The following is a 15000-nucleotide window of genomic DNA, read 5'->3' as shown; positions in this document are numbered from 1 at the left end:
GGGACCCCCAGTCTTCCCAAAATTCAGACGTCTGGCACTGGAACGATTGTCAGCCGCCAAACAGACGTTCGCCGAAATGGAGAAAATGAGCCTTTGCCAAAAGGCTTCCAGCCCATGGTCGTCACCCTTACACATCGTTCTGAAGAAAGACGGCTCCCTCCGTCCATGCGGGGATTACAGGTGCCTGAACATGCAAACAGAACCGGATCACTACCCCCTCCCAAACATTGCCGACGTGACCTCCTACCTGCACAAAGCAAAGGTTTTCTCAACGCTCGATCTCCTGAAGGGGTATTATCAGGTGGCTATTAACCCAGAAGACATCCCCAAGACTGCCATCACCACTCCGTTTGGTACATACACCTTCAATTACTCCTGTTTTGGCCTTCGTAATGCTGGGCCACGTTTCAACGTCTCATGCATGGCATCTTAGGGGACCTCCCTTTCTGTGTATGTTATGTGGACGACATACTTGTGTTCTCCTCCTCAAAAGAGGAACCCCTCCCTCACCTGTGCATCGTGCTCGACTGCCTGCAACAAAACGGCCCTGTAGTCCGGTACGACAAGTGTACCTTTGGCGCCAATGAAGTGTCGTTCTTAGGGCACCGCATCACTCCTGAAGGTGTCCACCACCTCCCTAAGAAGGTAGCAGCCGTTCAGAACTTTCCCGTGCCCTCGACCGTCAAAGCTCTGCAGGAATTCTTGGGCATGATCAACTATTATCACCGTTTTCTGCCAGCCATTGCCGCCACTCTTGCTCCCCTCTATGCCTCCCTCAAGGGCAAGCCAAAGGACCTGAAGTGGGGTCCCCTTCAAGATGCAGCCTTCTGCAATGCAAATAAGGCCCTATCAACTGCTGCGGCTCTCACTTTTCATATCCCACATGCCCCGCTCCTTCTCTCCACCGATGCCAGCGGCGTCGCTATTGGTGCAGTACTCGAGCAGGTGGTCAACGGCTCGCCCCGCCTATTGGCCTTCTTCAGCAGAAAACTGTCCAAGGCAGAATCGGGTTATTCTACCTTCGATCGAGAATTGCTGGCGGTGCACTTGGCTGTCCGTCACTTTCGCCATTTATTAAAAGGTAGGCCCTTCGTCATTCACACAGACCACATGCCTCTGGTGCACGCCTTTACTCGACAATCTGATGCTTGGTCCGCCCGGCAACGCCGACATCTCTTCGCTGTGGCTGAATACAATTGCACCTTTCAATACGTCTCTGGGAAAATGAATCCCGTTGCCGATGCCCTGTCAAGAAACACGTTGGCTGCCGTTCAACTGGGATTGGATTACAATGCCCTGACTGAAGCCCAACAAAAAGATCTAGAGTATCAAGTATGTAGGACATCCTGCACGTCCCTCTGTTGGGAAGACTTTCCCCTCAAAGACTCCAACACCACCCTCCTTTGTGACGTCAGTTCTGGTAGACCGCGACCTTGGATTCCTGCTCCCTTGCGCCGACAGGTGTTTGATTTTATTCACAGCCTTTCACATCCCTCGTGCCGTTCTACTGCACAGCTGCTAAAGGCAAAGTTCATTTGGCACGGCATTTTTAAGGATGCTAAGGATTGGTCCGCGCCTGTACTTCATGCCAAACTTCCAAAGTACATCGACACACGCATTCAGGAGTGGGCACCTTTCCTCAACCTCAGCGTCGTTTCGCACACATTCACGTCGACTTTGTGGGCCCCCTACCCACATCAAAAGGACATCATTACCTGTTTACCGTCATCGACCGCTCCACTCGTTGGCCTGAAGCCATTCCCATGGAAACTGCAACGTCCGCCTCATGTATATCTGCCTTACTCTCCGGATGGATTTCAAGATTCAGTATCCCTGAGCATATTACTTCCGACAGGGGAACCACTTTCACCTCTCAATTGTGGACATCATTAGCGAATCTCCTGGGCATCACCCTACATCAGAAAATGGCCTACAACCCAGCTGCCAATGGAATGGTTGAACGTTTTCATCGCACCCTCAAAGCAGCTTTGATGTCCCGCTGCAAGGATTGCAACTGGTTTACTCAGCTTCCCTGGGGCCTCCTGGGACTAAGGACCACTCCTAAAGACGCCCTTGACGTCTCGGCAGCTGAAATACTGTATGGTGACCCGTTGGTCATCCCTGCCGAATTTTTTTCCTTCTACAACATCCTCCGACAATCTCCAGCGCATACGTCACGTCGTGTGAAAATTTACTCAATGCCGCCAGACTTACAAGTCCCCAGCGAAGCATCACATACCAACAGACTTGCACTCTGCAATGCACGTCTTCCTGCGCAACGACACTAGCAAGCCACCGCTAACGCCCCCTTACACGGGCCCTTTCCTTGCGATCCGCCGCAGTCCGAAAGCATTCCTACTAAACATTTGTGGCAAAGAAGACTGGGTCTCCATTGATCATCTAAAACCTGCTTATCTTCTGCCAGATGACCCGCCTACAGTTCTCCTCTCTAGATCAGGTCGCCCCATTTAACATGTACAGTATGTCATTTTTAGGGGGGAACCATGTACCAACCGTGTGTCACACGATCGTACATAGTTCATTTCGTGCTTGTATCTTAGCTCTCCCTTCGCACTAAAACGAACCCAAAAATTCATGTCTGCTTTTCTCCTCTCTAACATTGTAATATTTGAACATGAAAATTCTTGTTGCTTTGAGATTTTGTATATAAAGGAGAGTGTTCTTTAATAAACTAACTCAGTTGTTTCCAACCTTCTTTTGAGTTCACAACCTTTCTCTCACCACTGTCCCATATATATATATATATATATATATAATATATATATATAGAGAGAGAGAGAGAGAGAGAGAGAGAGATACATATATATACATATATATATATATATATATATATATTCGTATATATATATATATATATATATATAAGATAAATTCTGCACATTTAAACGTGTTTCTCATATTTTGAATCAGCCACATATTTAAATACATAAAAATATGGATTCTCTTAACGACCTCGGTATCAGAGCCCAAGGCGAAATCACTCAAAGACTATAGTATCTGATCAGCCGGGTTTCGAACCCTGGTCCAGGATACTTATATGACAGTGACCTTAGCTAAGTTGGAAATGCAAAGTTATGCATATAGGTTATACTAACCTACAAAAAGATTACTCGCCGCTGGGTAATGGAACAGATAGTGTAGACCAAGATGAATATCTTGGACTTATTATTAGTAGAGATTCTAAGTTCCCTAATCAGGGCAATAAATATGGAGTTCAATTCTAGGCTCCAAGTATTCAGAAGGATATAAATAGGCTGGGAGCAGTAAAAGCTAGGACTACCAATCTACTCCCAAACTAGAGCGATTTGGATATAGACGGAGGATTGAACATTTAAAGATATTTGATCTAAAATCCAACGACTTAGCTGATAGTTAATCAAAGCATTCAATATTTTTAAAGGTAAAACAAATGTAGATTACAAACACTTATTCATGCCTAGCATAATCCGTCCATAGGTAACGGATACAAACTGGAATTGAAAAGATACTACAGCATGCAATGCGTTAATTTCTTTACATACAAAATAGTAAATACATGGAACACAATTCCAGATGATGCAGTAAACAGGGACACGGTAAACGAGTTCAAGAATAAGTAAGAAAAGACCGCAATAACTTTCTGAATGCTTTAACTTAATCGCTGTAGCAAAGAGCAAATGGTGTCTCTACGGATGGACTTAAACGTCCTTGAGACATTCAAAATCCTTGTAACTCCTACTAAATCTCTCTCTCTCTCTCTCTCTCTCTCTCTCTCTCTCTCTCTCTCTCTCTGTGGGTAAGTGGGAAGGAAAATTTATGAGTAATCTCACCTTATCTCTTCGGTTTTTTTCTAATTTTCATCAACATTTATCGTAATAAATACCAATCGGGAAGAGAATGAAATTTTCTGTACATTAGCCTTGATAAAATAGGCATGAAGAAGCGGGATTTTCGCATAAGGCTGAATCTAATCCACTTTTGAAGAATTTTTTTTTTTTTTGCTTTCATGGGAGGGGAATCAAATAGGGAGATAAAGAGGTTTTGATAGATTCATTTTATTCGAGATAAGAGTTGGAAATTTTACTTTATACATTTCAAAATAAACAGAAAAGCATTTGATAAGATTATCAACGAGATATATTTTCTTGGAATCCATATTTTCACAATTTAAATCAACAGTTTTTAGGTTATTTTCCATAGGATGTATCTTAATACTTTCTTAAAAGAATCAAATATCATACAAATAAAAAGAAGACAAAATGTGTTTAATATCCATTATTGGGAATACATTAATGCACTTAAACAGTACGTAGTAGTAGTAGTAGTAGCAGTAGTAGTAGTAGTAGTAGCAACAACAACAACAACAACAACAACAACAACAACAACAACAACAATAATAATAATAATAATAATAATAAAATCCTTATGATAGAAATGTTTCCTCATAAATCTTTTAATCTTAGGTCTCATGTTTTTGCAATAAGAACAAATATTAAAACACAGCTTCCATTCAAACGTCTTTTAAGCAAAACGTTAATGCAATTTACTTACAAATCAAGTATGGACGAATATTTTAAATTAGGGCAAGATGGCTAGGTTCACTCGGAATAATGTTAAGATCAATAATTTAACTTAGGTTAGGCTGGGTTTTGATTCAATTAGTAAAAACTTATTATAAAGGTTTAAATGTTACCCATTAAAAGCAGAGGCCAGGGACAGTGACAAATCTCTAGCAAAACAATGTCCTAGAGACTGACCATATATGTTTGCTTAGCACCCAAGCCATGACTGCACCGAATCTAGGACCAGGGAGAGCCATGATATGGGTGCTAATAATTCAGCAGATAGACATATGGGCTCCCTTAAAATCCCCCTCCCTAGTTCACAGGGATAATGAAGTTTCAGTCACAACAAGAAACTCTCAAATTTGAGCGGTACTTGATCTCCCGTCCAGCAGAACATTAGGCAGGGGCATTTCCAATACGCTACCACAACCTCTTAGTAGGCTACCAACCCCCCCTAAAAAGTACTAATTTCTCATGATGGAATCCTTCATAAAACTTATTTATTTAAAAATATGTTCCTTGAAGCCAAACAGTATAAGTTCACGCGTACATAGAAGCAATTAACTTCCACGTGTGTTTCAAAGATATAAAATACCCTTGCTGGCAATGGTCTGATTGGACTGCAAATTGAGTCACGGACAAGAAAGAAAGTATTTGATTCACAAAAGCTGAATGTATGTTTATTACTATCTGGATGCCAATCAATCGAGTGACACTGTGATGAAAATGTGGAGAATATAAATTTTCGTTAATCTTTTTAGGATAGGATAAAGCTGTCGAGAGAGAGAGAGAGAGAGAGAGAGAGAGAGAGAGAGAGAGGCAAACTTGATTTTGTAAAATGTAAAGTATCAAGGAAATGAAAAGAACAGAAAATGTTAAATTGTGGAGAGAGAGAGAGAGAGAGAGAGAGAGAGAGAGAGAGAGAGACTCATTACATATGCAAACTTGATTTGGTAAAATGTAAAATATCAAGTAGATTAATAGAACAGAAAATGTGAAATTGTGGAGAGAGAGAGAGAGAGAGAGAGAGAGAGAGAGAGAGAGGAGAGAGACTCATTACATATGCGAACTTTATTTTGTAAAATGTGAAATATCAAGGAAGTTAATAAAACCGAAAATGTGAAATTGTTGAGAGAGAGAGAGAGAGAGAGAGAGAGAGAGAGAGAGAGACAGAGACAGAGAGAGAGAGAGAGAGAGAGAGAGAGAGAGAGAGAGAGAGAGATATCCTGCTTGTTGTAAAGAGCCATATGAATCGTAAACGCACCTCCGCTTGAATGAAAGTCTAAAGGTTTTTCCATTGTGAAAATAGATTGGGAGGATACGAGAAGCAGTTCAGGAAATGCAACATCAAGTGCGTGAATGGTTTTGCCCAGTAATTGGATATGGAGGGAGAGGAGGAATGGAAAAGGGATGAGCTGGAAGCCTGTTCCTTGTTTTAAGAAATCTTGCAAAATTGAGGTAAATAAGACTAACAATAATAACAGGAAATTATGGTTGGTGAATATATACAGTGGAAGTATACGTTAAGATTTCTTTGGCACGAATCTATAAATATGAATATAAATATAATGAGCTACATGAACGCATAATGATATTCATAGATAAAAAATGTATATAAAACTTAAATACAGTAATATGAAGGGAGAATTGTAAGATTTATTTATAAATAAAGTATGGTTATAAGGGAAATTAATTAAGTAATAATAATTATTAGAAACCATGACAATATTTGAAGGAAAATAAGTCAAGATACAAAATGCTTTAATGAAAAAGAATATTTTTATCAATTTAAATGTCAGCTGGAAGACTGAAAGAAAAATAAAGGAACAATATGAAAAAAAAAATAAAATATCATGAAAATGTCAATAAAAATTGATAAAATAAGATTTGGCATCAGAGAATAATCGTTGTAGCGAAAGCAAATGTTTAATAAATCAGTGTTATGGACAAAAGACCTAAACATTAAGCTAAAACGGGAACAACAATAAATCCAGTATAAAAAAAGGAGTAATAAAATTATCATAGTGGGATATCCGTTTCCCTCAAATGCCAGAAAAAAAGGAAAAAAAAATTCCTGACCCCTTTTTCATTATGATATTATTGACCGAGGATATCCTCGATCTCCCATCCACTGAATGATTCCCCCTCAACTCAGTATCTTTAAAGGGAAGTTTGAATTGATTTCCGGGTTTATGCTATTATTTCGTTGGAAAAATATCCTTCATGCCAGTTCTGGAGGTTAGAAGGTGGACCAAGTAAACTCTATGCATATTACAGAGAAAATAGAAATTGGTATCTTTCTGGTGACATCCCCTCCAAAATTGAGGAAGAGACATATGAGGAAAAATCGATATGTATGGACATATTATATCATTATGATTTACTGCTGTATATAAAAATATGATTCATATACAAAAATTGAAATTTTTAAATGAATAAAGTACTTAAAGATAAAATCTCAATTTATAATCATTTCTCTCAGTTCATGAGACGCATAACTCGTAACCGTATGCAATGAAATCAATAAACAGAAACATATTGCAAAAATATCGTTTTTCACCTTCATTCCTTTTCCCCATTTCATAAAGTGGAAGGTTTTCCTCTGTTTTTACCTCCGGAAAAAGAAATATTTTCTTTCGTAACAATAAATCGCAGTAAATAATCTGTCCAGATACCATTCAACAAAAGAGTTTATGATAAAGATGATATTTGTTTTTCCAAAGGAATTTCTAAATAGGAATTTGACTTTTTTATTCATATCTATATTTCTCTGGGGATGAGACTATTGGCCTCTAGGAGTTTAATCTTCAGCCATTGAAGTGTTTTCAAGTCATCTTCTCTTACATAACACTTCTGTTTCATGGGGTCACTATCAGGCATAGAGAGGTACGTCGTTGAGGCATGAAATAGTATAGTTTGCATGAGTAAAAATGTAGTCATGATTCTGTTATGCTTCTTATTTAGATTTTATTAACGATTGCTTTAGGGAAACATTATTCTTTTTACTAGATGTAATATAAATTGTTCAAAAGATCATCAAATCTTATTACACATACATAATCTCTCTCTCTCTCTCTCTCTCTCTCTCTCTCTCTCTCTCTCTCTCTCTCTTTCTCTCTCTCTAATTACTTTGTCTATGGATCTGAATAGAATAAAAAAATTTATATTGATTATAGAGGCGATATAGCTAAATGTATTGATTACAGAAATAGGAATCCTTCCTAATCTCTCTTTCTCTCTCTCTCTCTCTCTCTCTCTCTCCTCTCTCTCTCTCTCTCTCTCTAATTACTTTTTCATTGGATTTAATTAAAGTTCATATGGATTCAATAGCCATATAGCTACTAAATATATATATTACTAAAATAAGAATCCTTTCTTATCCTACGGTCCTCTCTCTCTCTCTCTCTCTCCTCTCTCTCTCTCTCTCTCTCTCTCTCTCTCTAATTACTTTTTCTATGGATTTAATTAGAATAAAGAAATTTATATTGATTATAGAGGCGATATAGCTAAATGTATTGATTACAGAAATAGGAATCCTTCCTAATCTCTCTCTCTCTCTCTCTCTCTCTCTGTGTGCCGGTGAAGTGAACACTTGTGCGTCCCTAAAAATATCCTGATTTAACGCGGATAACAAAAAGGCTATCGAGTGAAATATAGCTACAAGTTTTCGTGAATAGTCGGTGATTAGTTTGAGGGCAGAGAAGTGAGATAAATCGTCGGCATAGGATAGTTATCTTGTGAATTAATAAAAATCTGATGAAGATGGCATTGTATAACACAGGCAACTCGTGGAGAGACATCGCTGGAGTCAGCAAAGGCAAATTTCATGAGTTGGCGAAACAGGAGCTTGACCGATTGACAACAGATGTCACTAGCAGCTCCAACCAGTGTGACGGAAAAATATTCGCAGACATATTGAAACAATATGATCCAATAGACTGGAACAAATCTGCGGAAAACATCAGTAAAATAATTGAAGAAATTCCAAAGAAAATCCAAGTGTTAAAGAGACTTATAAAGAAAGTCTACATCAATCAACACATTCCATCAAAGAACAATAACAAGTCCAATATGGTGAATATGCTGATTGATGCATTGGTAAAAAGAATGCCAAAATGGTGTAATACATGTAAGATATGGTATTCCATTAATAATCCTCAACAACTGATTAGAAAATGTAATGCCTGTAATGTTCCAACACACCCCTCATGTGCTGAAATACAGCAAAAAATAAAAAATAGAGACACAAAGGTATTCTGCTCAACATGCTTAGTCTGGATAGAAAATATAATTAAGTCGAGACTAAAGCTGCAATTAGTTGAAGAAGAAGAAGAAGAAGAAGAAGAAGAAGAGAAAAATGAACAGGATATGTGTAAGGATGCAGAGGAAATCATTGATATAACTTATGATGCCATCCAACAACATACTTATGAAGAAATAAATTATCAGATGGAAACAAATAATAGACCCAAGAGACTCTACCCCGGACCTACATACTTTTAGGGAAAAGCAAGAACAAGAAAAAAAAGAAAAGAAAGATATAGTCTGTAATAGGCTGAAAAGAGGGAATTGCAAATTTGGCGAAAGATGCTACTACAAGCATCCAAAGATATGCCATAATTATGAAATATATGGTAAATGTGCGTATTTAGACGGATATGGAGACGAATGCAGAGATCTCCATCCAAAAATATGCAAAACCCTAAAAGAAGGAAAAGGATGCAGTTTCAACAAAAAATGTCCATATATGCATCCTGCAACTATGAATGAGAGTAAGAAAACTCAGCAAACTGAAAAGAAAAACAAAAATGAAACAAAAAAAGAAACAAAAAAGCAGGCCGCGTATATTCCGCATTATGCACCAAAAAAGGCCTTTCAACCTAAATCTCCACAAATAGAGCCCAACTAAAAAGAATGCATATATAATGCCAGGGGTTGGTGCAGATGTGGGGATAATTGCAGGTTTACACACAAAAATAAGTATGAAGGCGAAAGAACAAATATTATGGAAAAGTTGGATTTTTTAATGGCAGAATTCCGAGAAATGAAGAAAAGAACATCATATCAGAACAGGAAGGAAGCATGGGAGAATCCATATTATTACCAATATTAAATAATGGAAATTAAACACAAACCATAATAGTGATGAATGCACAGGGTTTAGTCACGAGTAACTCTAAAAGGAAAATAGAGTTCCTAGGAGAACTAACCCAAATTGAAAAAATAGATATATTAAATATAAGTGAAACATGGTATTCCCAAGAGACTGGCAGTGATGACCAGATAAAGGGTTTCCAAACTTATAGATCAGACAGAAAAAATAGGAATCAAGGGGGAACCGCAATATATGGAAGAGACATAAATCAAGGAAAAGTCTGTGAAAAATACAGCAACACAGAATGTGAATTGATTGCGGTAGAATTTGAATTTGAAAAACTAGTGAATATTGTAGTTTACAGACCCCCAAATACTAAGGAGTTTGACATAATAATAGAAAAAATAGATGATATATGTAGAAACCATAAAGACTGGAATATACTCCTATCCGGAGATTTTAACTTTCCTTTCGTGGATTGGAAAGAACGGATAGAAGAAAGTGGTTGTATGTATACATATAAAAAAGAGAGTAATAGTAGCGCAGAAGATAAGAGGCAATTTGAAAAGCTTCAAGATATGCTATTAGAACATAATATGCAACAAATAAACCACATTCCAACAAGAAAGGAAAATGTCCTAGATCTAGTATTTGTGAATGAGGTGAATTATGTAAAAGAAATAATAGTGTATAACACGGGAATTTCAGACCACAATGTCATAGAATTGATAGTTCATTCCAAAGCAAGTGATCACAGAATTAATAAAAGCACAAAACTTTGGGAAGGATATGGAAAATATAATTTTTACAGTAAGAATATAAAATGGTCAGAAATAAATGAAGAACTGAATAAAGAATGGAAAAATGTATTCATAAGTGATAATATACAGGTAAATACGGACATACTGTACAAAATACTGGAGAAAATTGTTGAAAAATATGTACCGAAAAAAAAACAATAAACAAAAGACGTGCATACCAAGAGACAGAAGGATCTTATTTCAGAAAATTAGAAAGTGGAAGAAAAATCTTGCAAAAGAAAAAAATGTGTGGAAAATGAGGGAAATAAAATGTAAGATAGAAAATGCAGAACAAAAGATTATACAGACGAAAGAAAATGAAAAAAGGGACTTAGAAGAAAGGACACTTCAAAATATAAAAAGAAACCCCAAAGTACTTTACTCCTATGCAAAAAAGATGAATAAAAGGAGAATAGAAATAGGCCCTCTAAGAATTGAAGGACGGCTAACGAATGAAAAAAAGGAAATATGCAACATATTAGCAGAAAAATATAAGAGTGAGTTCACGCCAAGAATTGCGAATGAGAATAATGAAACAGAAATGAGAAAAGAAAATGTTGAATATCTAACGGATATAGATATTAATGAAGCAGATATTGTCACGGCTATAAACGAAATTAAAAATGGATCGGCAGCCGGACCAGATGGAGTTCCAGCGATTTTGTTAAAAAAAACTGCAAACACTATCGCGAAGCCGCTTGCAATACTGCTAAGACAGAGTGTAGATATGAGCGAGATATATGTTAAACATAAATTAGCTTATATAACCCCTATCTTCAAAAGTGGATCATGACTAGAGGCAAGCAATTATAGACCTGTTAGTCTAACATCACATATTATGAAAGTGTATGAGAGGGTAATAAAAAAGAAAATAATGAACCATTTGGTCAAAAATAATTTGTTTAATATGGGTCAACACGGTTTCGTACCTGGAAAAAGTACACAGACCCAACTGATAGCACACTATGAAAACATATACAATGATATGATAAATGAAAAAGACACAGATGTGATCTATCTAGATTTTTCAAAAGCCTTTGACAAGGTAGACCATAACATATTAGAGAAAAAAATGAGAAAGCATAATATTGTGGGAAAGATAGGAAAATGGGTAAAAGAATTCCTGCAAAACAGAAAACAGATAGTGGTTGCAAATGACGAGAAATCAGATGAAGCCCAGGTAATATCTGGTGTGCCCCAAGGTACGGTAATAGCTGCACTGCTATTTGTTATTATGATCTCAGACATAGACTGTGATGTTGAAAACTCCGTAGTGAGAAGTTTCGCCGATGACACAAGAATAAGTAGAGATATTACTTGTGATGAAGATAGGAACTCACTACAAAGAGATCTAAACAAAATATATGAATGGGCGGAGATAAATAGGATGGTATTTAACTCCAATAAACTCGAATCAATAAATTATGGAAACAGAGAAGGAATGGTGTATGCATACAAGGGACCTAATAATGAGACAATCACAAACAAGGAAGCAATTAAAGACCTTGGTGTAATTTTAAATAGGAATATGTTATGCAACGACCAAATAGCAACACTGTTGGCTAAATGTAAAGCAAAAATGGGAATGTTATTCAGACACTTTAAAACAAGAAAAGCTGAACACATGATTATGCTTTACAAAACTTATGTGCGTAGTACACTCGAGTACTGCAATGTGATATGGTACCCACACTACCAAAAGGATATTGCGCAAATAGAGAGTGTACAAAGGTCCTATACTGCTAGAATAGAAAAAGTTAAAGACCTTGACTACTGGGAAAGACTGCAATTTTTAAAACTATACAGTCTAGAAAGGAGAAGAGAACGCTACATGATAATACAAGCATGGAAGCAAATAGAAGGAATTGCTGAAATCATCATGGAGCTTAAAATATCAGAAAGAGCAAGCCGAGGTAGATTAATAGTGCCAAAAAGCATTCCAGGTAAACTGAGAAAGGCGCACAGGACATTAATCCACTACGCACCAGCATCGATAATGCAGCGACTATTTAATGTGCTGCCAGCTCATCTAAGAAACATATCAGGAGTGAGCGTAGATGTGTTTAAGAATAAGCTCGATAAATACCTAAGATGCCTCCCAGACCATCCAAGACTGGAAGATGCAAAATACACCGGAAGATGCATTAGCAACTCTTTGGTGGATATACGAGGTGCCTCACACTGAGGGACCTGGGGGAATCCAAACAAAAAATAAGGCAAATAAGGCAATAAGGCTCTCTCTCTCTCTCTCTCTCTCTCTCTCTCTCTCTCTCTCTCTCTAATTACTTTTTCATTGGATTTAATTAAAATTCATATGGATTCAATAGCCATATAGCTACTAAATATATATATTACTAAAATATGAATCCTTTCTTATCCTACGGTCCTCACTCTCTCTCTCTCTCTCTCTCTCTCTCTCTCTCTCTCTCTCTCCCAGTTACTCATCTTAGTCGACACTCCTCACTTCCACTCACTAAAATGCTCTATAACAAAGCCTCTTCTTCGCTATCAATCTTTCTAAAGCACACACGAGTAGGTGGGGAGTTTGGGTAAGAGAAAATATCGTAATTCCTTTGGAGTTTTCTGCTTCGATTAGATGTAAAGGAACCACTATAATAAACAATTAAATTCACTCTGCGAATAAATATCTCTTTATTCATAAACGCATATTAGTATAATTCATTCATTAGAATTCTAGTAATTTTAACTTAAATATTTTGTAGATAGTTGAAAGGTTCTAGCAAAATAATTTAGCTATTTAATTATATAACTTTCGAAATGAATTGAAAATTCGGTGGCAATAATATGATAACCAGTCTTCATTTCAATCAGCTCCGTAGGGTAGTAGGAAAGGATTTGGGGTCACGGTGGTTGAATCAGTAAAGAAGGTTCCCCCACCCTTAATTTAGTCAGTTAGTGGTAATTTTAAATATATATATCTCTATACTTTTATCGTCTGACACTACTTTGGAAACACCGACTCTCTTGGAAGGCTAAGGGCGAGGGGGGCATTTTCAAAAAGCCTCCCACCTTAAGTACACCAATGCTGCTTTTTTCTGATAGGTGAAAATTATATTAATAATATCTTTTTCTTAATCAACTTCATACAAAGCCCTTACAGCAATTTACTCGAAAACTACACCGGAATGTTACTATTGTCTTGGCTGTGATCCCGCATAAGAATAATATGACAATCTCATTGCTAAACCCATGACTTGAAACTTTTTTTTTCCATTGGAAGTTACTCTTCTCTCAGATGTTCTTGCTGTAAATGTATATCTTCTAAAGTCAGAATTACTTAGAGAGAGAGAGAGAGAGAGAGAGAGAGAGGGAGAGAGAGAGAGAGAGAGAGAGAGAGAGAGAGAGAGAGATATTGATCCAGAATTTAGTTACAATTATAATGTATGTATATATATATATATATATATGTGTGTGTATATATATATATATATATATATATACATATATATATATGTGTGTGTGTGTATATATATATATGTGTATATATATATATATATATATATGATATCGCTGTCCTTATTAGCTAAATGTCACAGGACTTGCAAAGCTTGCTTACTAAAATGCATGAAATATCACTGATGCTGAGCTCAAGCGAAATAGAGGAACGAAAGAGATGATGAGAATGGAATATGCAATTGGAGATTGTAGGAGAAAGGAATAATGAGGTAGAATCATTTAAATATTTAGGAACTATGATCTCTAATACATGATCATTACAATATGGGTTTATTGAAATGAAAAAAAAAATTAGGCAATGGCAGGTCACGTAAAATTTGGAAGTTGAATCGCCTGAAATTACATATAAAAATAAAGCTATTTATCAGTTTGAGGAGATCAGTGTTATTGTATGGACATGGGTCGTAGTATGACAATGAAAGATTATTCAACAGATTTTGTAGATTTGAGAACAAAAATCTTCAGAAGAATATTGGGAGATAAATGGCTGGTGAGGATAGGAAAGGAAACTATAAAAGAGTTTACTCAAGTGCCATATGCGGATGAGATCCTGGTGAGCAGTAGATGGAGATGGCTTGGCCATGCTCTTTGCACTCCCAAAGAAAGATTAGATGAACAAAGTTTCAACTGAATTCAATAAGGCACTAAAAGAGTTGTAAGAGCCAGGCTTACACACGCTCACACACACTAATATATATATATATATATATATATTTATATATACATATATATATATATATATATATAAGTATATATATATATATATATATATACATATATATATGTATATATATATATATATATATACATACATATATATATATGTATATATATATATATATATATATTCATATATATATATATATATATATACAGAGAGAGAGAGAGAGAGAGAGAGAGAGAGAGAGATACTGACCAAGGTGATACTGATCACCTGATCACCTTGGTCATGAATACTCAAAGTGAATACATGGACCTGGAAGCGAGAAGACAGTGTAATAACGTTGTTTGGTAAGAAGAACGAGAGAGTGTAGTTGTGCCGGGTGATTTAAACACAAAAGTT

Source organism: Palaemon carinicauda, chromosome 29 (genome assembly GCF_036898095.1).
Source record: "Palaemon carinicauda isolate YSFRI2023 chromosome 29, ASM3689809v2, whole genome shotgun sequence".
Taxonomy (NCBI): Eukaryota; Metazoa; Arthropoda; class Malacostraca; order Decapoda; family Palaemonidae; genus Palaemon; species Palaemon carinicauda.
Note: the sequence above shows the minus strand (reverse complement) of the source record.